Raw genomic sequence first — 27,216 nt, forward strand, 5'->3', positions numbered from 1 at the left:
GATGATATTTTTCAATCTCTTTCAATTGTGCTTGTATTTGGTGTTTCTGGGTTTAGATTCTGAATTTTTTTTTCTTCATGTTTTCCTTTTTATCTTATTTTTCTATTTGTAATAAGAATATAGTTGTTAATGCCTTTCGGTTCTCTTATACGTACTTATCTCTTATACAACCATTTTGTGGCTATCTGAAATTGGGCAAAATCAATATACTCTGCTTGATGCAACCTCTACTCTTCCTCTCGCGTACCAATTGCCTTTTTGTTATTTTTTTCACTCTTATATTTCTTGTTTCAACTTTCAAATTGGCATGGTTTTGGTTTTCTTTTTAATTAATCTTCCTCTCTTTGCATGTAAATGTGTTTTTGGTGGATTGAGTTTGTTTCTTCTTAGTAGTAATTATAAGTTCCGTTTCGTGAAATAGGTGTAATTGTGGGGAGGATTTTGATTAAGTTATATGTTAAAATTGATCGTATTTACAATGCGAAAAATTGTTTCATAAAATGTCCCTAGCTAAAAGATAAAAAGATAAAAAAAACCAACATCAGTTATTGCAAATAAACAAAGAATTTGATGTGCAATATAATAGTTTTAATATCTTTTTCCATCATAAGTTCCAATTACTATACATCCAAGATAGGATTCAAATTAGTGATGTTTATTTCTTAATTAATCAAGTAATTAAGTAGTATTAATGTCTTATCACTTAAGCTCCTTCTCACTTGAACCATAACATCGTAATAAATAATAAGTCTGCATTAAAGTTTTAACGAAATTAGAGATTAAGAGGTGGATTATGATTAAAAGGGTCTCTTAAAAGATGCTTAATTTAGTCAAAACTATTTGATTTGATTGCAATTTGCGTAGCTTAATTATACATTTTCACTTTGATTTGATTGTTAAAAGCCAAATGATGATGATGATGTGTGTGTGTCTACTTATTTATAAGTTTGAATTATAATATATTTATAATTAAATAACTTTTTTATAATGTGCAAGTCTATATTGAGATGCATTTCTTTGGCGTGATACTAGACAACATTGACTGTTGAAGTTTTTAGAATAAAAAATATATTTCACTAACATTGTATACATTTCTTGTTTAATATTTGGTGATAATATAATTTGATTGTAGTATAAACTGTCATGTAATATGATTTTGTAAGCCGAGTAGACTAAATACTGAAATGATATTTTTGAGTAATTAATAAATTATTTTGTTGTATTTTCTTTTGAAATTTTAGAAATCTAACATATATAATACATTTTGGACACTCAAAGGGATATATATTTTTAAATCAAAATGAAAATTGTAGCTGCATTATTTAAAAAAAAAATTACTTTTAAGGGCATGCAAAGCGAGTCCTAAAAAATTACTTAAAGCACTCAATTAGATTTTTTAAGAATCGCAATGCGAGTCCTAAAAACTTAATTAAAGGCACTCAACCAGATTTGTTAGGACTCGCACCAGATTTTTTAGGACTCACAATGCGAGTCCTAAAAACTTAATCAAAGGCACTCAACCAGATTTTTTAGGACTTGCAATGCTAGTCCTAAAATTCCTTTTTTGTAGTAGTGACCTGAGGTTATTAGAGAGGCTTAAGAAGAAGTGGAACTCATTAGAAAGCGTATTCTCACTATTCATAGCCGACAAAATAGTTATGCAGATGCCAAGCGATGAGATGTGGAATTCAAAGTTGGAGATCAACTCTTCTTAAGAATATCTCCTATGAAAAGAGTAAAGCGGTTTGGGAAGAAAGGCAAACTTAGTCCCCAGTTTATAGGTCCTTTTGAGACATTGGACAAGGTGGGACTAGTAGCGTATATATTAGCCCTACCGCCAACTCTAGCAAATAGCCACAATGTATTTCACATCTCGATGTTGCATAGATATGTGTCAGACCCATCCCACGTTCTCAAGTATGATACGTTAGCACTTCAGAAAGACCTCAGTTATGAGGAACGACTGGTTCGCATCATGGAGATGGGGGTGAAGGAATTATGGTTGAAGAGTATTCCGATAGTCAACGTCTTATAGATTAATAACACAGAACGGGAGGCAACGTGGGAATTGGAGGAAGACATTCTAGCACGGTATCCGAAATTGTATGGTAAGTAAAATTTCGAGGATGAAATTTCTTTAAGGGGGAAGATTGTAATAACCAAGGTTATTATTTTCTTATATGCTCCTTAAATATAATCTTAGGTTAGACTTAGTTATGACTTCAGTTGGGGAATAAACATTGCTTTAAGCATAAATTACTTAAGCTATGATTTTATAACTTAGAAATAATTATTGTTTGGGTAATTATAATTATTTTTGCTTATGATTAAATTAGTGTATAGTTTTGTTAAGTATTAAATGCACATGTTATTTGATTTATTAAGAAGTGAACATGTGGCATTAAACTAATTCCAAGTATTAGAATTAAAATGAAAACCAAAATAGCTTAGTCTTAGGTTTGGCTCAAAACTAGGAAGGATTTGACTCTTTTTAAATTTTAAAGATAGGCAAGATTAGATCTATTTGAATTAAGTGACTATGTGTAATGAAGAGTTAGATAAATGGGGATTTAAAATATTTAATTTAAGTAGTCAAATAACTAAGTAGAGATAGTAGTGTCATGGTTGTACTAAGAGGTAGATAAGTAAATGATGTTTTCGTAACTTTAGGGTGCTGTAAATTCGAACCTAGTTTTGACCTATTTATATTATTCTTTTGGAAAAATAGTATTTCTAAAAGTTTTAGATAATTTAATTAGCTATCCAACGATATAAAAATGGCCTAATTCAGACTTGTACAGCTCCATTTAACTTAATTGTACTACAGAAAGGTTTAGAGTTACGAGATATAGGATAGAAGTTTGGAATTTGACTAAAGTTTGAACCAAATGGAGGCTATGTGGCATACTTGGAGAAGATGTAGCAACAAGAAGGGAGTAAGACTAGGCTGGCCAAAACCATATAGTGGAGGGAAGGATTAATTTTTAAAATATAAGTTGAATTGTGTGGAGAAAATCAAGGAAGGGAGTTGGGGTTTGAAGCCTATAAATAGAGACTTACCCTTCACAATTTTTGTCACACTCAAAATCTCCCAAAAACCTCTCATATAAAAATCCATAGTCCCAAAACCTCTCTCCATTTTTTCATAAACACTCTACATAGCCATAGCTGAAACACTAGTCCTTATAGTGCTCGGGATCTTTTTCTTCTATTTTCTTTATTTTGCCTTAAACACTATTGCCTTTCTAAAACATATTATAGCCGATATATTGAACCTCATCAAGCCAATATATAGCCAAAATATACCAAAGTATCCAAACTCTTGGTGTTGTTGTTGGAGAGTAGACATTAGAGAGAAGACTCGGGATTTCATCATTTTGGTTCTAGGTTGAAGATTGATTGGACGTTTTCTATAACAAGAAATATCTTCTCTTCCTTTTTCTTTCCACTCTCAAGGTAAGGAAAATAGGTTAGATTTTATGTGTTATGATTATGTTTATATGCTATATGTATGTATGTATTTTTTTTATGTTTTAGTCGCTTGGGAAATATGGTTGCTTAGATAGAAAATAAGCAAATCCCAAGATTTTTATCATTATCGTAGACTATAGTTATGTCCAAACCTACCTCTAAATAGTCGCTAGAGGACCTAGATGGTTTTTATTATATACTATATTTGTGTTTAAACCTACCTCTAAACAGTAGCAAGAGGACCTAGATTGTTTCTATCACATACTACGGTAATGAGTTAATGGCCATTAATTTGTAGTCTTATGATTTATGTCTTATGCTTTAGTAGTTTTTCCTTACTGGGCATTAGGCTCATTCCTTTTTATTTAGATTGTGCAGGTAAATGAGCAAGGAAGGTAGGACAGATTTGTGGCAGCTTTGGCATGTGTATTGGGCAAGAACTAAATGAATATACTAATGGGAACGATCGATGATGACGTTTATGTTTAAGTCTTTTTAATTATGTATTTATGATTTTCCGCATTTAGTATTTGAACAATTAAAATAAAGGTTTAATTTTCTTTATGATTTTCATGTAATAACAATGGGATACCGTATTTTGGATTTTCTAATAAAGTTATATTATTTTATGTATTTATTTGAAAATAATAGCTATGTCTTAGTTGTTTTAATTGTCCGAGTTTCTTACGTTAGTTGGGTCATTACACACCCCTGCTCAAGATATTGAATGATGGGAGTCATCCAAGTGTCGGATACTTGTATTACTAGGGACGATTCTTCTACTTGAATGTTGGTAGCTGACAAACACTCGACTGGTACTATACTCAAAATGTCGGCACCCTTGGCGATTGCTTGTTTGGCTAAGGCATTACATTGGAGTTCTGATCGCAAGGTACTTGCTGTAGAGTATACTTTTCAAATTGTGCTAGCAAGTCTTTTGCCTTGTTTAGATACACAACCATTTTAAGACCCCTAGCCTGATATTCTCCGATGATTTGTTAACAACTAGCTGAGAGTTATTGTATCTCTCTAGAAACTTCAGATTCACATCTTTTGCTAGTCTCAAACCTATGAGCAATGCTTTGTATTCGGCTTTATTGTTGCAGTCAGTAAAGTTGAACCGTATTGCGCAGTGAAATCGATGCCCTTTGGGGGTAATTAAAATCAATAATGCCCCCAAGTTATGCTCATTAAATGATCACTCCACAAACAGTCTCCAGGTAGGAGTTTGGTCTTGAGCTTCAGGCTCTATAGTTGGCTCACTGGCTTGGAGTCTAGTAAATTCAACTACAAAGTCTACTAAGGCTTATCCCTTTATGGCTGCTCATGGTGCATAAGAAATTTCAAACTGCCCTAGCTCAACTACCCATTTTAGTAGTTGACCAACAACTTCTAGTTTTTGCAAGACTTGCCATAGTGGCTGGTCTGTAAAAACCACTATGGGATGAGCGTTAAAGTAGGGTTACAGTTTTCTTGATGCTAGTATTAAGCAATAAGCCAATTTCTCTATAGTCGGATAGCATAATTCTGCTCCCGCTAGCCTTTCACTTATGTAGTATACTGCCTTTTGAATGTTTTCTTCCTCCCTAATTATAACATCATTGGCAGCATACTCTTTTTTTTTCTAGGTAGATAAACAAAGTTTCTCCTTTGACTAGCATGGACAAAATGGGCGGTCACAACACATGTTCCTTGAGTGTCTGAAAAGCCTGTTCGCAATCTTCTGTCCATTCTAACTTTTTGTTTCCTCTGAGTATATTAAAAAACGAGACGCATTTGTCCATAGATGTAGATATAAATCTACTCATTGTCGTAATCCTTCCTTTTAAGCTTTGTACATCTTTAATTTTGGCTGGTGACTGCTTCTCAGTCAGCGCTCGATTTTTTTCTGGATTGGCTTCAATTCCTCGCGAGTTTACTATGAATCCCAAAAAATTTCCTGACCCAACACCAAAGGAACACTTAAGAGGATTAAGCTTCATATGATATTTATTCAAGATGTTGAAGCATTCCTGTAGGTCCTTGATGTTCTCACCAACTCTTTTTGACTTAACCAGCATTTCATCAATGTAAACCTCCATGTTATTACTGATCTAGTCTTTGAACATGTGGTTTACTAGTCGTTGGTAAGTCGCACCAGAATTTTTCAAACTGAAGGGCGTTACTTTGTCACAGTAAGGCCCCATATCTGTTAGAAAGCTAGTGTGTTCCTCATCAAGTGGATGCAAACTAATCTGATTGTAGCTGGAGTATGCGTCCATAAATGATAAGATTTCATGCTTGATGTGGCATCGACCAACACGTCGATCCTTGGAAGTGGGAAACAATCTTTCAGGTAACCTTTATTAGGGTATGTGAAATCCACGCCCTCCACTCACCATTCAGTTTAGGGACTAATACGAGATTAGAGACCCAAGATGGATAAAATGCTACCCTGATGAATCCATTTTCCTTTAGCTTCTCGACTTCTTCTTTTAAGGCTTTAGATTTGTCTTTGTCAAGAAGCCTTCTTTTTTATTGTACTGGTGGGTGGTTTTTTTCTATGTTCAGGACATGGTTGATAATTGTCGGGTCGATTCCAACCATGTCGTTACGTGACCATGCAAAGACCTCCTGGCTCTTCCTCAGAAATTCCACTAGCTTTTCTTTGATTGTTGTCTCTAAGTTTTTACCGACTTTCACAACTCTGGTCAGATCTTTTTCTTCTAGGTTGACCTCCTCAAGGTCCTCCATGAGTCCAATACTTTCCTCAAAATCCCCAAAGAGAGGATCTAAGTCCCTATCCTCACTTTGGGAAACGCCCTATTTGGTCACTTGTTCACCTGATTGGGCTTGTGACTCGTTCACCAATAGCAACCTTTTTTCTGCTCTGCTCCCTGATCAACACTTTCTAGCTTTTGTGATTTAGGAGTTAAACATTTTCTAGCTTTTCATTGGTTTCCCAACACGTACCCAACTCTTGCATCGGTTGGAAACTTCATGGCTAGATGCCAGACTAAAGTCATTGCTCGTAGATCTACTAGGATGGGTCTTCCAATCACGACATTATATGCGGACGGACAATCGACTACTATAAAAATAGTGAGTAATGTCCTATTCGCGGGTGTCATCCTTACCATGACCGGGAGTTTGATCGACCCTGTTGGTGCTAATCCCTCACCAGATAAATTGTAGATGGTTTGGTTGCATGGTTCTAAATCTTGCACTGAAAGTTTGATTCTTTCCAGTGAAGACTTATATAGAATGTTTACCGAGGATTGAGTGACAATTATGGTTGTAACAATGGATAATTAATACCGTATCTATATTTGTTATAGAGTGTTCTATGAATTCAAGAGTGCAATTCTGAGTCTTTAGTTGTAACGACCCAAAATCACTAATATGGCTTAAGGGCCTTGATTAGTGTGCCGGGAGGGCATAATTGGTTATGTGTGAATTTATTAATTTAATGCATGATTATATGATAAGCATGCTTCTATGGTTATATGAATGTAAAGGTGATTATATGCTATAATTGTGAGAACCACATTATTATGTGGGTAAATCTGCAACGTGCGACTTGAGGCGATCCTAGGGAGCTAGTTAGCGGGAAAGTCACAACGGGACCTAATACTTGACTTGGGGCAAGTCAAGGGGTATTTCAGGTACTGGATGGTTATTTGGGTTATCGGGTTATGGAAATAAATAATTGGAGATATATTTGAGGTTAGGAAGCTTAGGTGGGAATACTGGGGAATTTTACCATTTTGCCCTCGAGGATATTTCTGGTACCCCAAGCCTCGGGATTGATTTAATTGCTTAAGGATAGACTAGTAAACTTTAGAAAACAATAGAACCAAAAGCTAAACTGACCCTTCTCTCTCTCTCTCTCCCTTTATCTCTCAAGGAAACTACAAAAAAACTAGGGGAAATAGGCTAGAGCAGAGAGAATTGAGTGGAAGATTTGGAGGAATAACTCAGTGGAAGCTTAAGAATCTAATTAGGAACTGAGGTAAGATTTGACATGCATTTTTTATCAATTGATTATATAGTTTTGGTCTGGATTCTAACAGTTATTAGGTTCTTAACTTCAAGGTTGAATTAAGGTAGAAAGCTTGGGTGTTAGCTCAGTAATTGCTTGGAGGATTTAGTCTTTAGTCAAGGTAAGCTCCAATTTATGATTTAGTGTTTGAATTATAAGTTTTTATGACTGGTTTTAGTGTTCTTGAGTGTGTGAATTTCAGAAATTGAAAAGATGTTTTGATGAGTTTTTAGATTAGGTTTATGTTTGGCTTGTGCTTCTGAAATCATGCAGGAATGTTTGTGATAATTGTGGTATATAATTGGGATGGCTTTGGGTTGTTTTGAGTGAGGTTTGAGAGTTAAAAATCGAGGTTATTCTGGGTTCGAAGGGGTCGGGCCGCGGCATAGTTCTTGGAGAGCCGCAGCCCTCTGAAGCTGGTGACTGCTGGCCAGGGAGGGCGGGCTGCGGCATGGGCTATGTAGGGCAGCGGCCCGTGTCTGGTTCTGGGCGTGGATGAGCCTCTAGTTGGGGCCATGCCACGGCATAGGGAGGTTGAGCCACGACCCTTTAGGGAATTTGGGTTTTTGGGATTTTAAGCATGGGAATTTAACCTAGGGTGCTCGGGATCGAATCTACTACCGTGTTTGGTGGAATTCGTTCTTTCGGAGAATAGAACCTTATCTAGAAGCCCTTTTACAATTATTAATGGTATCCTTTATATTGGTTGTGACTAGGTATAAGCTAGGGGCTCGGGAATCGGATCTTGCTCAAGAAGTATCTCACGTAAACAGTACACTTGGAAACTAAAGGTACGAAAACTGCACCCGGTTGTGAATTTATAATGGGACTAAGGGTTCCCTGTCTTGTATGCTTTGTAAAGGGTGATATTATGCCATGTGAATAGTGGACAAACGACCTATGCGTGACAGAGTTTACATTGGCGCACAGGGCGCGACTCAGTCACTGGTAGCTGAGGACAGCTTATTATTCACTGAGCTTGGTTTAAGCGAACCAAAGTCAGTGGGATTAAACAGAGGGTGTGACCTAAGGGCGTCGACTCTAATTATCATTTGATTTGATGAATTTGTTTTGACAAATAGCTGAGTGTTGGTTTGTTGATTCTCTAGTTATGTCTGTGGACTATGTGATCAATATGGTATGCTAAGTATATGAACATGCTTTAAGAATTATTCAATTGTTGTTATTGTTTGTACTATAATGTTATGTTTTCTTGCTTGGCCTTGGCTCACGGGTGCTACGTGGTGCAGGTAAAGGCAAGGGAAAACTTCATCAACCCTGAATCGGAGAACTCTAAGAGCAGAATGTACATGATCATCTGGTCGACCGCCACTCTAAGGACAGGAACAGAAGAACCATAAACGTGGGTTTTTCCCTTAGAGTGGCTAGTGGTTGTTTTGTACTCTAGAAATTTTGTAAACTGACTTTCAAATACTGTTTCTTTTGGGATCCCTTGTGTAAAATGTTTACTTTTATGAAAGATATATTTTATGACCAAAACCTTTTAACCCTAGTCCATTAAATGTGTCAGTGACACGTTTTAAACTAAACGACTTGGTTAGCAAGTCCTGCACTTTTATAAATACACAGTGTAACGGTCTTGGCTACCCAGGGCGTTACAACTTGGTATCATAGCATCCTAGGTTTAAGGGTTCCTGAAGACTGGCTGGACATGTACATTCACTGCTAGAGACAAGCTCGATTCAGGGTTTGGTAATGTGTATATGTGCTTATATGCTTGTATGCTTGGAAAGAATTATGAATGTTGTTATCTATTAGATTAATAGGAAGCATGTGACATTGATAAGGCCTGACCCTAGACTGCTGTGTGATAATATTGAGGCATGCTTATTAGCATTGTTGTGCATGTGAATGAATATTCGAATGATTAACTGCATATTGTGTATGGATGGATGTTTATATCTTAACTGTTGTGTGGTGATGTTGGGGCATGCTTATTAGCAATGTCGGTGCATGTGGATAAATGCATATATCTTGGTTATTTATGATTGATTATTTTCCATTGGTGGATTTTAGAGAAGCTTTTACCTTGACATCATGGTCTGATTTTTGAGTCGTTGATTGCAGATTGAGTTGGATAGCTATGCGTCCAAGAAAATCTACTCGACTAGCCGGCACTAGGTCTGGGACCGAAGGTGAAGACTAGAGCCAGATCCCTCCGCCAGCTCCTGAGAACTAGCAGAAGATCATGGTAGAGACGCAAGCACGATTACAGAGCAAAGATGAATAGATTCGCCTTCTATGTCAGCAGGCTCCAGCAGGGAGTGTTGCACCTATTGTGCCACCTGTAGTGGCACCTGTAATTCAGCCAGTAGAGGTTGGGAATAGATGGGAGCCATTGTATGAGCGGTTCCGAAAGCATCATCCCCCAACTTTTGAGGGAGGACCTGACCCACTGAAGGTTGAGCAGTGGATGACTCTGATTACTACTATCCTGGACTTCATGAGGATAGAGGGATATGACAGAGTTGCCTGTGCCACATGTATGTTGAGAGAGGATGCCTGCATCTGGTGGGAAGTGGCATCACAGACCAGGGACGTCATTGCTTTGAGTTGGGAAGGATTCAAAGATTTGTTCAGCCAGAAATACTACAATGCTGCCATCAAAGCAACAAAAGTTAATGAGTTTGTGGGTTTGGTGTAGGGCAACATGACAGTTACTGAGTATGCCCTAAAATTTGATAGACTTGCGAAATTTGTACCAGATTTTATGCCTACAGATGCAGCTAGGCAAGACAGTTTTATTCAAGGGCTTAATTCTATGATAGCCCAGGATGTTAGGATCACAACGGTACATGGGGGAACAACTTATGCCCAGGTCGTTGAGAAGGCTCTTATCGCTGAGGAAGCGGAGCGGAGAACAAGATTTGGAAGGAAAATGGAGCGAGGCGCAAGGGTCGCAGAGTGGTGCCTCCTTATTTTGGGTCAGGTAGGGGCGGAGGCCCCAGTGATGTGAAGAGGAAGACTCTTGACACTTCGACCACTGCTAGTCCTGACAGGAGGGGTCGGGGTAGTCAAGGTGGTCGTCAGGGTGGCGATGAGGCATGGCGGAGTTATCCAGAGTGCCCGAGGTGTAGTAGACGCCATCAGGGCGAGTGTCGGGCCAAGGCTTGCTATGTGTGTGGAATAGTGGGGCACCTCAAGAAGACTACCCAACAGTGAAGAGAGGGGAAGCAGGAAAGGTGGATAACTTGACTCCAGCTCGAGTGTTCACTTTGACACAGGCAGAGGCCGAGGTTAGTCCCTTGGTGGTGACAGGTCAACTTTCTAGTGCTGGCTCTCCTTTTACTGTATTGATTGACTCTGGTGCTACACATTCCTTTGTTTCTAGTAAAGTGATTGATAGATTGAGTAGACCTAGTGAATATCGGACTGCGGTGTTTTGGTCTTTATTGCCTACTGGGGAACTGGTAGCTTCTAGGAGGTGGATTAGAGCACTGCCAGAGACTTGTTATAGGGTGGATGTATAGGTTTTATGGTTAGTGTGGTGGACACTACCAGGGTTTTGCCAGTGGGGCCGAGAAAGAACAAGGTGGTTTGTGAGATTTTAGATGTGTTTCCTGGGGAGCTACCAGGATTGCCGCCGTGCAGGGAGATTCAGTTTGTTATTGAGTTAGCACCGGGGACATAACCAGTATCAAGGGCACCATATAGGATAGCACCAGCAGAGTTGAAGGAACTGAAGATACAGCTACAGGAACTTCTAGATTTGGGATTCATCAGCCCTAGCTACTCTCCATGGGGCGCTCCAGCTTTGTTTTTTTAGAAGAAGGATGGGACTCTGAGGATGTGTATAGACTACAGGGAATTGAACAAGTTGACCATTAAGAATAAGTACCCTCTACCAAGGATTGATGACTTATTTGATCAGTTACAGGGAAAGATGGTGTTCTCAAAGATTGATCTTCGATCTGGTTATCACCAGCTGAGGATCAAGGACGAGGACAAACTGAAGATGACCTTCCGAATGCAGTATAAGCACTATGAGTTCTTGGTCATGTCTTTTGGTTTGACCAATGCTCTGGCAGCTTTCATGGATCTGATGAACAGGGTGTTGAAGGATTTCTTGGATAATTTCGTCATTGTCTTCATCGACGACATCTTAGTGTACTCCAATTCAGAGGCAGAGCATGAGCGACATCTTCGATAGGTCTTACAGAGGTTAAGGGAGCATCAGTTATATGCCAAGTTTAAGAAGTGTGAGTTTTGGTTGCCAGAGGTGACTTTTCTTGGCCATATAGTTGGTGTAGAGGGGATTAAGGTAGATCTGTCGAAGGTGGAGGTAGTGAGAGATTGGCCGAGGCCAAGGAACGCCTCAGAGGTGCGGAGTTTCCTCGGGTTGGTAGGTTATTACAGGCGGTTTGTAGAAGGATTCTCAAAGTTTGCTTCACTGATGATAGAGTTGACACGGAAGAATCACAAGTTTTTTTGGTCGGAGAAGTGTGAGAACATTTTCCAAGAATTGAAGCAACGACTTATTACTGCACCTGTACTGAGTCTTCCTTCAGAAGAAGGAAAGTTTGTGGTATATTGTGATGCATCGAGGATGGGTTTAGGCTGTGTGTTGATGCTTATGCATCGCGGCAGCTAAAGGAGTATGAGTAGCGGTATCCTACCCATGATCTGGAACTAGCGGCAGTGGTATTCGCACTGAAGGTGTAGCGACATTATTTGTATGGGGAGAAGTGGGAGATATACACTGATCATAAGAATTTGAAGTATTTCTTCACCCAGAAGGATCTGGACATGAGACAGAGGCGTTGGTTGGAGTTGGTTAAGGATTATGATTGTGACATTCTTTACCACCCAGGGAAAGCCAATGTTGTGGCAGATGCATTGAGCCGGAAGGGCTCGGGACAGTTATTTAGTTCTGTTCAGATCTCTAGAGAGTTAGCAAATGAGATGACCAGGGCGAGGATAGAGCTGGTAGTGGGTCGGTTGGCCAATGTTACCTTGCAGTCGACCCTACTAGAGTGGATCAAGGAGGGTCAATTGGTAGAAGCGCAGTTACAGGAGGTTAGACAGCATGCCTTAGCAGGGATAACTAAGGATTATTTTGTTTCTGAGATTGGTATGCTTCGATATCAGGGACGGATTTGTGTTTCGGCTGATGAAGGGATCAGACGAGAGATATTAGATGAGTTTCACACTAAGCCATACTCACTTCATCTGGGTGCCACGAAGATGTATCAGGATCTACAGACATTATATCAGTGGCCCGGGATGAAGAAGGATGTGGTGGAATACGTGGCCAGATGTTTGACATGTCAACAGGTGAAGGCTGAGCATCAGTGACCAACGGGATTGCTTCAGCCTTTGGGTATTCCAGAGTGGAAGTGGGAGGACATTACCATGGATTTTGTGGGAGTTCTATCCAGGACAATGGGACTTTATGACTCGATGTGGGTGATAGTGGACAAATACACCAAGTCAGCTCATTTTCTGTCTATGAAGTCGACTTACACTATGGAATAGTATGCGAAGTTGTATATGAGGGAGATAGTTCGTCTCCATGTGGTTCCTAAGTCTATTGTAACTGATCAAGACCCTATCTTTACCTTTAAGTTCTGGGGAGCTCTGCAAAATGCCATGGGAACTCAGTTGAAGTTTAGCACAGCCTTTCATCCTCAGACTGATGGACAGTCTAAGAGAATGATTCAGGTGTTGGAGGATATGCTTAGGGCGTGCGTGATTGATTTCGAGGGATCTTGGAGTAAGTATCTCCCATTTATTGAATTTTCGTATAACAACAGTTATGAGTCCATGATTGGAGTGGCTCCTTATAAGATTCTATACGGAAGGAAGTGTAGGTCACCCATTCATTGGGACGAGATGGGTGAGATAAAATATTTGGGGTTAGATATGGTTCAGAAGGAAAATGAAGCTATTGAGAAGTTCTGAGCCAGAATGCTTGCTTCGCAGAGTAGCAGAAAAGCTATGCTGACCCTAAGCGTAGAAACGTTGAGTTCCAAGTTGGGGACCACGTGTTTCTGCGAGTCTCACCACTGAGAGGGGTGAGGAGGTTTGGAGTAAAGGGCAAGCTGAGCCCTCGGTTTGTTGGACCTTTCGAGATTCTAGAAAGGATTGGACAAGTGCCTTACAAATTGACCTTGTCACCGTCATTGTCGGGAGTTCATGACGTATTCCATATTTCTATCTTGCGGAAGTATGTCCCAGATACGACGCATGTGCTGAAGTATGAGGACTTACAATTGCAGACAGATTTTTCCTATGAGGAACGACCGATTCAGATTTTAGATAAGAAGGACAGAGTTCTACGGAATAAGACGATTCCATTAGTTAAAGTATTTTGGAGGAATAGCAAGGTCGATGAGGCGACCAGGAGCTTGAGACGGTGATGCGAAATCAATATCACGAGCTATTCAGGTAAATTTCGAGGACGAAATTCTTAGTAGGAGGGGATAGTTGTAACGACCCAAAACCACTAATATGGCTTAAGGGCCTTGATTAGTGTGCTAGGAGGGCATAATTGGTTTATGTGTGAATTTATTAATTTAATGCATGATTATATTATAAGCATGCTTCTATGGTTATATGAATGTAAATGTGAGTATGTGCTATAATTGTGAGAACCACATTATTATGTGGGTAAATCTGCAGCGTGCGACTTGAGGTGATCTTAGGGAGCTAGTTAGTAGGAAAGTCACAACGGGACCTAATACTTGACTTGGGGCAAGTCAAGGGGTATTTCAGGTACTGGATGGTTATTTGGGTTATCGGGTTATGGAAATAAATAATTGGAGATATATTTGAGGTTAGGAAGCTTAGGTGGGAATACTGGGGAATTTTACCATTTTGCCCTCAGGGACGTTTCTGGTACCCCGATCCTCGAGATTGATTTAATTGCTTAAGGATAGACTAGTAAACTTTAGAAAACAGTATAACCAAAAGCTAAACCGACCCTTCTCTCTCTCTCTCCCTTTCTCTCTCAAGGAAACTACAGAAAAACTAGGGGAAACAGGTTGGCGCACAAAGAATTGAGTGGAAGATTTGGAGGAATAACTCAATGGAAGCTTAAGAATCTAATTAGGAACTAAGGTAAGCATTGACATGCATTTTTGATCAATTGATTATATAGTTTTGGGGCTGGATTCTAAGAGTTTTTAGGTTCTTAACTTCAAGGTTGAATTAAGGGAGAAAGCTTGCGTGTTAGCTTAGTAATTTCTTTGAGGATTGATTCTTCAGTCAAGGTAAGCTCCAATTCATGATTTAGTGTTTGAATTATAAGTTTTCATGACTGGTTTTAGTGTTCTTGAGTGTGTGAGTTTCAGAAATTGAAAAGGTGTTTTGATGAGTTTTTAGATTAGGTTTCTGTTGGCTTGTGATTCTAAAATCATGCAGGAATGTTTGTGATAATTGTGGTATATAATTGGGATGGCTTTGGGTGGTTTTGAATGAGGTTTGAGAGTTAAAAATGGAGGTTATTCTGGGTTCAAAGGGGTTAGGTCGCGGCATAGTTCTTGGTGAGCATTAGCCCTCTGAAGCTGGTGAGTGCTGGCTAGGGAGGGCGGGCCGCGACATGGGCTATGTAGGGCAGCAGCCTGTGTCTGGTTCTGGGCGTGGATGAGCCTTTATTTGGGTCCATGCTGCGGCATAGGGAGGTTGAGCCATGACCCTTTAGGGAATTTGGGTTTTTGGGATTTTAAGCATGGGAATTTAACCTAGGGTTCTCGGGATCGAATCTACTACCGTGTTTGGTGGAATTCGATCTTCCGGAGAATAGAACCTTATCTAGAAGCCCTTTTACAATTATTAATGGTATCCTTTATATTGGTTGTGACTAGGTATAAGCTAAGAGCTCAGGAATCGGATCGTGCTCAAGAAGCATCTCACGTAACCAGTACACTTGGTAACTAAAGGTAAGAAAACATCACCCGGTTGTGAATTTATAATGGGACTAAGGGTTCCCTGTCTTGAATGCTTTATAAAGGGTGGTATTATGCCATGTGAATAGTAGACAAATGGCATATGCATGACAGAGTTTACATTGGCGCACAAGGCGCGGCTCAGCCACTCGTAGCTGAGGACAGCTTATTATTCACTAAGCTCGGTTTAAGCAAACCGGAGTCAGTGGGATTAAACAGAGGGTGCGACCTAAGGTCGTCGACCCTAATTATCATTTGATTTGATGAATTTGTTATGATAAATAGCTGAGTGTTGGTTTGTTAATTCTCTGGTTATGTCTGTGGACTATGTGATCAATATGGTATGCTAAGTATATGAACATGCTTTAAGAATTATTCAATTGTTGTTATTGTTTGTACTATAATGTTATGTTTTCTTGATGGGCCTTGGCTCACGGGTGCTACGTGGTGCAGGTAAAGGGAAGGGCAAACTTTATCAACCCTGAATCAGAGAACGCTGAGAGAAGAATGTACATGATTAGCTCCTCGACCACCACGGTTGACGGGAGACGGGAACAGAAAAACCATAAACGTGGGTTTTGCCCTTAGAGTGGCTAGTGGTTGTTTTGTACTCTGGAAATTTTATAAACTGACTTTCAAATACTGTTTCTTTTGGGTCTTGGCTACCCAGGTCGTTACATTTGTGGAGTCTCGAGGAATCAATAAGTTAGTAAATTTATTTGTTAGATTTATGATAACTTGTTGGAGCTTGATTTCATAGGCCCATGGTCCCCAATGTACCTTGGATAAAATCATCTAGATATTCTCAATTAATTGAATTAATTATCAATTAGAATTATCAAAGTTGACAAGGTCAGTTTTGGATAGTTTCACAGAGTTATGTAATTTAAAGAAGAAAAGAGAAATTATGACAGATTTATTAATTAAGATAAATTGTTATCTAAATTAATAAATAAGTTTCAATCAAGGTTCAAATTATAAATAATTAATTTGATAAAGGATTTGAATATTTATTTAATTAATTAAATCAATAGAAAATAATACAAGCCTTGATTTTAAGTCCAATAATCAAATGGGAAATTTCCCGGGCCTGAAGCCCATGATAATTTCGACCTAGGTTGATTATTGACTATTATTTTATTAGTTTTTTAATTAAATAAATGACATAAATGAGTCCATAAAAGGAATGCTAAGTGAGAGTTGAAATAAGATGACAGACACTAGTTTTCTGATAGTTTTTAGATTCTGTCTAAATATAAGTCCTTTTCTAAGCCTTATTGTTATTTTCTCTTCTTCTCTTTGTATCTATATCATGTGTTGGGAATATCCCACTATAGTCTAGGTGATCCTAAGAATACTTCTAAAGACTGTGAAGAAAATTGAAGATTGGTTAAGTTTCTTGGTAATACTCTGGTACAGAAATGATACAAGGGTTAGAGAAATTGAAGGAAGGACTCTTTCATTCCGCTGTGTATAATGTAAGTATTCTTATCATTATTTCTCTTTGAATTCAATTTTAGAAACATGTTCTAAGTTGTCTCATATTAACTTGTTTAATATTAGATCTACATGAAAATAAATAACGATCATGTATAAGTTTCCTAACAACTGGTATCAGATCCTTTGGTAATCTTTATTTTCATGCATGAATATGTTAAAAATTGAATTATTTGATGTGTTGAGTAATTTGATGAATTTCATGATTTTATGAGGCATATTGAATTTTATGTGATTATTAGCAATTTTTAGGTTATTTTGTTGTGTTTTCTATGCCATTAATTTTTATATATGCTTTATTTTGTGTAAAACATATTAAAAAATTAATTAGAAATTGGTTTTGGTTTGAAAAATTGCACAAAAGAAATTTCAAATTTTTTTTGGCCTTGCTGCCAGTGCGCACACTCGCGAGCACACCGCATAGAAGTATCTCGCGCACCTGCCTGCGTACTACCCCACCCGCCTACACGCGTCACCAGCGAGCAGCCACGAGGAACAATACCTGTCACGGATATTGTTCATCCCATTTTTTTTATTTTTTAAATTAAAGAAATAAAAAAGTGAAAATTGATTATTTATAATCAAAGCCAAAAATATCAGATTTATTTTTGCATTTAAAAATATATGTTAAAATAAGATATTTTTGTTGGTTGAGATTTAAATAATTAGATATTTTTTACAAAGATTCAAATTAAAATTTAAAAATAGATTAACTTAATTTTAAATATTTTAATATATTAAAATAGTAGAATTAAGATATTAGATATTTAAGATATTTTCTTTTAAATACTTGACATTTTTATTAAATCTTTATTTGAAAATATAAATGTCTATTTATTCTATAGATGTTAATATTTAAATTATTTGAAATTTGAAATTTATTAGTTAGATATTTTTAAGGATATTTGAATTTGTTTAACCATTAATATATTATTTTTTTAATGGTTAAAATATTAGCTTATGGATGTAACAACACAAAATATTTTTTGTAAAACAGTTAAGATATTGATTTTAAAATTTAAAATTAGTTAAATTTTGAAAAATATCATTTTTTTCCAGCCAATAAATGAGATTTAAATTGACTTTGGTTAATTGTTGATAAATCCTATTTAAATTAAATTAATATTTTTCAAATTAACCTAAACCAAGTTGATTGTTGATAAATACAATTAAAATTAACTATTGTTAATTGTTGATAAATTTCATTTAAATTTACTTATTTTTTGTAAGAATTTAATTAATTCAAATTTTTTGATAAATTCTAGAAAATTAATTGTGGTATTTTTCGTAAATGAATTAAATTGTGGTATTTTGCATAAATTCATAGAATTGCTCATATAGTAACATGATTAGGCACATCCAATTATAACATGTTTGTTTGCACTATATGTGGTATTTTTGCAATTAGGCTTAGATGCATATAGTGACCCATATGTTTGCTAGATATATGCATTTTGTCAAATAAAATAATTATAAAATGATAAGTTTTATTTGGGCGCATTAGAAAATGTAAAGTTTAAATTCCTCTCTTGTGGGCGACTCCACTTGTGAATGCTTATTTACTTTGCATGACTATAGTAGGTCTAATCAATTAATAACAATTAATAAAACGAATGTTTAAACTCATGTCTTTTGGACCTTGTTTGGAAGTATTGTAGTGGGAACGACATACTAGACCCAGTCCTTCTCCATACAAGCCCAATTGTTAAGGGCCATTAACATGAGTTGGACTTAATTGTATAGGTTCATTATATTAGTTAAACCTGAATATTGATTAGCAAAAAATTAATTCTAAATTAATTGAATTTATTTTCAATGTGACACTTTAGAATTAATAGGAAATTATAGGACTTTGGTTTTAAAAATTCTAATTTTTTCAATTTTTTTGGTAAACCATAGTCATTAATTTTATAAAAATAAATAATAAAAATACTATTTTTAATTTTATAATGAGCTTATTTTAAGAATTATATTCGATCTCCATCGTTGGTTTAACAATGTCAATAGCTTAATAGGGCCTCGAGACACTTTGATTCGTCCCCCTACGGAAGGTGTTCATTAGTTATTTTGACAATGTTAGATTTTGAAAGATAGATAATTATAGGTAAAATTCTACTAGACTCACCCTACACTGACTACTAGGACTAAATCTATTGATTATCAAAACTGTGGGTCTAGCTCATAAAATAAGAGATTTTTTTTTGTTATTTTGATTGGATAGTAGGTTGTTAATAACGGTGTCCATTATTAAATAAGTTTCCAACTTTATTAAACTAGTGGTATTTTTTACTCTCGCCAACCGGGACAAGGATATCATAAATTAGTTAAAAACCTAAATAAATAGAGATATGATTATTTTAGTATTTTTTCTCATTTCGTACATATTTTCGGTATATGTTGTGCTATTTCTTGAAATTTGTGTGAATATGAGTTTTGTTGAGCAAAAGTGGTTGTTTTCCATAATATTGATAATCAGTAGTTTTAAGTTTGGCTGTTGTTGACGCAGTTTTTCGCCAACAGTGTATTAAGAAATAATAAGGTAGATTAGTGCTTAATAATAAAATGTAATAAAAAGATGAAATGAATTCAGAAGAACACAAATCTTTTATGTCGTTCAGTGGTTAAAATCCACCTAGTCCACGAGTCTGTATTATTGTTGTTACTCTCTCTATTTTGGCAGAGTTTCAGTATTACAGATAATCGGTCCCCTTTCCTGTCCAATATTCTCAGTATTTATAGAGAAATTCCATAGACATGTTTGGGTAACCGTGTGAGTCAATCACGCATAAACGTATTTATTACATTTAATACATATATTTCCAATATATAATGGGATATGATTTGATCATAAAGTAAATGTTCTCCTAATATCTGAGACATTAAATATAACAGCCTGGTCATAAATAACCGTATTATAGGACCCGAGTCTTTGGGGATCCGTGGGTATGCAATATATTTGAGTTATCACGAGCTGGATATCTCTCCAAGCTCGTACTTCGATAGCCATTTGAATATTATGAGCTCACACTTTATAACCTTCATGTTTGTAGCTCGGGTTAAACCCAGGATTCCTAACACCACACGTGCCCATGTGAAACTGGAGTTGCTTACGTGGATAATAAGCAGATATCATTCCCTTGGTTATTTCTTCGTATATTTATTTGCCAGCTGTACCCGAACTGAGTGAATGACTCGAGCTAAAATTAGGGTACAACATTTTCCCCCCAAGCTCCTGCTCGTTTATGACGTCATCATTTTCTAAGCTACACAGTAAGGGCTTTTAGTCTTCTGTTACACAAAACCATGCATGCCCACTACTCGAGTACTAGACATGTGGTGTACTGCAATTGGCGTCCGCTCGGGTTTCGAAGACTGCAATAATTGTCTTGTCACCTTTTTACCGCAGTTTTGTCTATTTAACCATGGCCCTTGGATCTTGTACTAACCTAATTGGATGGCCCAGATTAATTTACGCAATTTACGTATAAATAGGATGGGAAAATTTCAGACTTCACCACCTTTATTCAAAAAAATTCCTCTTCTGCACTCTCGAAACTTACTCCTTTTCCAGAAATCCCCAAAACTCATTCACTATATCCCGTTACTCAGGCGTTTTCCAAGAAATTTCCTATGCAAATTCCTACGTCTTACCGTCGAAGAACATACTGTAAGTACCTCTGATATCTTGGTTTGGAAAAAAAAAATTACTGGTCTTTTGCTCTTCACCATGCTCATTAGTAATATTCACTGTAGTCACTTGTTAGGATATTTCTAAACATTGTTAGCAAATAGGCTTTGACTTAGGTTCAATGGGCAGGTCCTAAAATAGCTCTAGGTAATTCATAAAACTGGGAAAGTTTTTGGGTAAATCTGGGTAATTTTGATGGTGAACCAATTTTAAAAAATACCCATTCAGAATAAAGGAGATGGATGGTTTTTAGGGTTCAAACCAAATTGCTTAGGGGTCACGCTTCTTGGGCGGTTTTGCACTAAATTGCTTCCCAAGGACAGTAGTGGTCTGACAGTCTAACACACGGATCCCTAAATATTAGGGGTCTGTTAGGAAACCGAGGCGCGTAGCTTAGAGTATCACGTGGCATCACACGATGGGGTTGAGGCTAACCTCAACTCGTATAACGAAAGTAAACCTTCCCCCCTTTGTATTTCTGTGTCATTCTATAAATCCTCTTAGGTCGTTTACTAACTAGGTCGTTCTATCTGTTAGGAGATCAAATGGCTCCCAAGAAAAAGGCACCAAAGAAGAATGCAACCAGCTCATCCGCTCAGCAAAATAACAAGGGGAAACAGATCGCCCCAGAATCCCCCATTCCCCACTTTGGTCTGGTGGTGGAGAATGTGGTAATGTTTGACCCCAATGCCTACTTCGAGGCTGAAAAAATTGTATCCAAGATTATGACCTAGGGGAGGGTAAAAAAAATCATGCTGAGCCATAACATTGAGGTCGGGACCGAAACTCTCATGGCCCAACCTGCATTCGAAGGGGAACGGAGATTCAGCAAGATGAAAAAAACCTAAATCTCTTCTTATTTTTAAATTCCTCCCAGATACATGGCTTACATACCCGGCTCAACATTCTTGGAAAACAATCGAATCGAGGGCCCGGAGGAGAATTGGCCATTCAATCTTGTAAACTAATCGAGACCGAAATTGGAGAAAGAGATACGAACGGAGAGGAATAACCAATCGATGAAAGAACATGAAACCTTTCTGTTTCAATAGAGGTACAAGAAAGGGTTGGGGGCAATGAAGTAGGTACAGTGATTGGATTTTGCGAGCACCAAATATTTCTATTCTAGATTATTTTATATTATATATATAGTTCACATTCTTCAGGAAGTCGCAATTTTATTTTGTTAGTGTAACTGAAAAAACATAGATAAGGAGCTAAGGAAACAAAGTGCCCTTCTCTACCAACATGAAGCTTGTTGCTAAGATCGACCGAATGTAATAACGTAAACGGATTGTACACTCATTTTTTTATTTTTATTTTTGAGTTGCTTCTAATGAAAGCAGATATACAGAAAGTGTGGAGTGGGAGATCTTTATAGGTAGCCAGGCTGCTTTACTTAACTCGACTCAAGCTTTACTTAGCCCATCAACTCCCATATCTTTCTTGGTAGGCGGCTCAGAGCGATGAACACTTGAAGGCGGGGGCCTTCCTTCCCCTGGACCAGTATTTTGCTAACTTCCTGAACTACGTGAAGTTGGCACCATTTCATCTCCCCCCAAATTCTTATAGGCTTTTAGGGGGGCTGAAATACTTGTTTTTGAAACATGAGTGGGAGGTCCCCACTCCGGCAGATATATTGTACTTTTTCTGCCTTAAAGCCAGCCCAGAATAGAGAGGGCGAGGTGACAGGTTCTACTATCTGACAAGATTTCCCAACTCTGCTCCCGCCATCGAGCTTTCCAGTCACCCCAACGACTACAAAGACCTGTTCTTTATGTCGAATGTGTTCCGAAATTGCGAACACAGATACTTCAACCGTCCTGTAAGTTACTTACTTTTGAAACCTCAGCTCCTGACATTTTTTTCTTCCTTTCAAGGTGTTTCTTTTGTACATGACTTAATGGAATTTGTTTCTCGTGCATCAATATTTTCCAGGACGGAGAAGTCCGTGACCCTCGAGGGTCAATACGAGATATTGTCTTGGCTTCCACCCAGTGCGAAGGACTACTTCCAGGTTGTGAAGGACGTCATCATGCTATCGTGTAAGTTGATTGGCGAAGGTCAAACGTTTTCCTTATGGACCCGGGATACCTTTCGATCATCCAAGAGCTCCCATCCTCTCAAGAGGAGGCCTTGCCAGCCACCGAAGGCGAGGAGGAAGAAGAGGATGAGGTGCCTCTTGTGAGGAAAATGAGGGCTCCCGAGGTTGTCTGGGAACTTGACTTAGAACGTGTTGCATCTGGGGCAGCAAACGGCCCCTCCGACCAAGGTAACCTATACCCCTATAGGATATTAGATAGGGTTGTTGATGATTTTAGGTTAGTTCGATTTAACCCAAATCAGCTTGTCCATCGTCATCCTTATAGCCCAGATCGTAATGTAACCCTGTTCCAATGCATAGATCACCTAGTGGTACGCCATGACAGTAGTTACCCTAAGGGCACAGTAGTTGTTGACAACACTTTAAACTTTAGATCTGCAATTTTTGAGGAGTATGGAACCAATCGTAGGACCTTGTCCTCTCTGCTCTAGGGTGCCTTTGCCCCTAGATTTAGACAATATGTAGATGAATCCAGCCTTGAGGAAGGACCTGAGTTTGAGCCCCTTAGGATCCCAGAAACATTAACAATAGATTCTCCCATTCCTCCATTAGTTCCAAGGTCGAAGGTCGTGATAATAGACTCCTCCCCCAGCCCAAAGGGTAGGATCTTTGTTTATTTTCTTTCTTTGTGTATTTCTGGCAACCTTATTTGCGAACTAATTCCTTTTTATTCTTTTAAGGTGAAGAGATGGAACAACCCGAAGCTCATGACCTCAGAACTGCCTTTTAGACAAAGAAAACTAGCTTGGGCCCTACCGTAAAGAGGCTCGGGATCACAAAGAAAACCCCCACTGCTGCGGGCAACACCTCCAGATCCCCTGCCAAGGAGAAAGACGCGAGCTCAACTTGGGAATCAGTTCCTGTGAGTACTGTTATCGCTAGGGTTCCTCCTCCTCCTCCTCCACCTTGATTCGCGCCCCCTTGGGACCAAGTAATACAAGCTGACCCTCCAGCCATCACTGTTCGAATTCTAGTAGATCCCTAGGATCTGGAAAAGATCCCTGAAGCTTTTCGGGGCATCATTTAGGAGACGGTGAGCCATATGGTGGGGCACGCCTATAAGGCCAACTCGAGGGATTTAAGGACCATCGAGGAGCACAGCCCGGAGAATGTCTTGGAGTCAGCTATGGGGATGAATCTCACTGTAAGTTCTCTTTTCTTGGTGAAAAATTCCTTATTATTGTGATCAAGGATATATCACTAACTTGTTTTGTTATTTTGCAGTCAGTCCTGGCCCAATATCGCAGCATACCCCGGGCTAGGGCTAGAAATGACGAGCTCCGGGCCAAATTAAACGCCGCAAACATTTCCCTGACAGCTATTTAGGAAGGCGAATAGGCCGCCAAAGCTGCCTTGGTGGTCGCTCAAAAGAGTAAGCATGACGCTAAGGCCGCTCTCACCTCATCCCAGGAAAGCGATCATGCTGTGAAGACTGCATTTTCTGCCCTCCATGTTCAAACTGAACAGCTTCAGTTTGAGGTTGATGAAGCCAAAACCAAATTGCTCGAGGCGAAGGACGCAATTAAAGAAGAAAAGGTGGCCTCATTGTCTTTCATGGAAGAGATGTTATAGCAGTGTTCAGCCTTCAACCCAGATGGGAACTTTTCTTTCATGGAAACCGGGTTATGGGATCCGCTCCTTGAAAAATTCAAGGTTCAACTTTTGCAAGAGTTGTCAGAGACTGGTGAGGTTTCCGGGGTAGTTGAGGGAGATGGCGAGGAGGTTAACTTGGCTGGGCGAACTGGTGGAGCTCAATGATAGCTTTTTTTTTTTTGGTAACTGTAACAGTTTTCTTTTATTAAACAATTGTCTTTGGGTTCAGTTCGAGGTTTTTATCCTTGGGATAATTTTATTCGATATATATCTAACTTTTTATCTATTTATCATTCCTTCACTCTTATGTTGATGACTCCTTAGACTTGTACATTCGAGATTTTAGGAATCAATTTTTAGACCGAAGTAGATTTTTTTGACCTCAGTTATGTCCAAGTTTTGTGTGTTGATTTGTATCATAACTATTAAGAATCAAGCCTTGAACCCGGTTATATCCAGGGTTTCAAATAATTTAAACTTAGTTTGTGTTAGGTTTATTGATAACTCGAGCTTTAAAAAGCCCTTGATATTAAACAATTTCTCAACTTTCCAAGTTTCGGACCTGGTTTTATCCAGGGTTTTTAAATGATTTAAACAGAGTTCGTGCTAGGTTTATTGACATCTCAAGCTTTTAAAAAGCCCTTGATATTAAATAATTTCCCAACATTCCAAGTTTTGGACCTGGTTGTATCCAGGGTTTTAAATAATATAGACTTTTCCAGCGATCTTAATATGGCCAACCTCAGGTTATATGTCCCCTAAGTAACCAGAATGTAGAAACTTTCTCAGTTGCTTTTACAGACATTAATACACAAGCTAATACAACCTTAACAAGAAAAATTATTTAAAACCACCTTAACAAGAAAAAATATTTAATAATCCATCTATTATTTAATCAAATGACTTTTATAGATAAGCCTTACATGGAAGATGGTACTATAAATAATACTTTTTCAAATGTAAGGCATTCCAGGTCCGCGGGACTATCTCCCCATTTAGCCGAGCTATCTTGAAAGTCCCTTCACGCAAAACTTCAATGACCTGATATGGTCTCTCCCAGTTTGGTCCTAAAACACCGTCCTTGGGATTATTATTCGCCAGAAAGACCCTTCGGAGAACCAAGCCGCCCAATCCGTTCATGGCTAAATGTCCATTGCCTGTGAGTGGATAGCATGGCTTCAACTGGAAGGACGGCCTCGCTTCAAAAATTTAAGGAGAAAGGAGTATGTCTCGTAGAGGTTCTGTGAGAAGTTTGGTATGCCTAAAGTACTTGCGGGAGCGGTTCGGACCATAATCCTTTGGCCTCGTCTAATCTCTTCTTCAGGCTCGCCTTTAAGGTTTTGTTCACAGCCTCGACCTATCCATTGGCTTACAGCCGTATTTTTCACAAAAGTCAGTGAAGAGATCACTGTCGAACTATGTCCCATTGTTTGACACGATTTTTTAGGAAGCCCAAACCGACATACAATACTCTTCACCAAAAAGTCCAGGACTCTCTTTGAAGTCATGGTTGCCAAAGGCTCAACTTCTACCCATTTCGTGAAATAGTCAATTTCCACCACCGCGTAACGAACTCCTCCCTTGCCCATAAGTAGGGGCCCTATTAGGTCGATTCCCTACACCATAAATTGTTACGGGGATGAGAACATCGTTAGCTCGACTGGAGCAGCTCGGGCAACTATGGTGAAGCACTAGCATTTGTTGCATTTCTGAACATACGAGATGGATTCTTTTGTTAAAGTGGGCCAAAAATAGCCATGCCTCAATATTTTAAGTGCTAGGTTTTGACCCCGAGCATGATCTCCAAAAAAACCTTCATGCACTTCTTGTAAAATGGTTTTAGCTTCCTCGGGTAGAACACATCATCGGAGAGGCAATGAATGACCACGTCGGTACAATGTCCCATCCACTATCACATACCTCCGAGCTTGATATATTATTTTTCTTGCAACCTTTCTATCCTCATGTAGCCTTCCTATTGTGAGGTATTCCATTATGGGAGTCATCCAGGTCGGTCTTGTGTCAATCATTTTGACTTCTACCATTTCTATTACACTCGGATTCTCCAAGAATTCCACTGGCACTACATTCAATGTCTCAGCTTCTTTGGTGGTGGCAAGCCTTGCCAAAGTGTCAGCATTAGAGTTCTGCTCGCGAGGTATCTGTTCAGCAATACTGTACTCAAATTCGGATAGCTCTCCCTTCACCTTAGCTAGGTAGGCCACCATCTTGGTACCTCAAGCTTGATATTCTCCCAACACCTTATTAACCACAAGCTGCGAATCGATATAGAATTGGACGACCTTCGCTTTGAGCCCCCTTTCCACTCTTAGTCCAACTAGTAAGGCTTCATATTCGGCTTTGTTGTTAGATGCCTTGAATCCAAATCTCAGAGTTGTATGGAATCGATGCCCTTTTGGGGAGATTAGTATGATCCCAGTTTCTGATCCGTTCTTGTTCGAAGATCCATCTACGAATATCTTCCATAACTCCTATACTGGTTCCTTCAAAAGCTCCTCTTGAAATCCAATGCATTCAGCCACAAAATCATCAAGGGCCTGACTTTTGATTGAGGTCTGTGGCACCTATAATATCTCGAATTTGCTGAGTTCGATTGCCCATTTTAAAAAGACGTCCCGGCGTTTTATGTTTTTACCACACCTGCCTTAAAGGTTGGTCGGTCATGAAGTTAATTGAATGGGACTTGAAATATGGTCGGAGCTTCCTGGAAGCCAATATCAGACAGAATGCCAGCTTTTCTTTCAGTGGATACCGTGATTCAGCTCCGAGAAATCTCTTGCTTATATAATAAACTGGTTCTTTAGCACGGTCTTCTTCTCGAACTAGCACAGCATTGACTGCATTTTCTGTCACGGCCAAATAAAGGAATAGAGGTTCTTCAGACATAGGCTTAGACAATACTGGGGGCTTGGCC

The sequence above is a fragment of the Humulus lupulus genome, chromosome 3, assembly GCF_963169125.1.
Source record: "Humulus lupulus chromosome 3, drHumLupu1.1, whole genome shotgun sequence".
Taxonomy (NCBI): domain Eukaryota; kingdom Viridiplantae; phylum Streptophyta; class Magnoliopsida; order Rosales; family Cannabaceae; genus Humulus; species Humulus lupulus.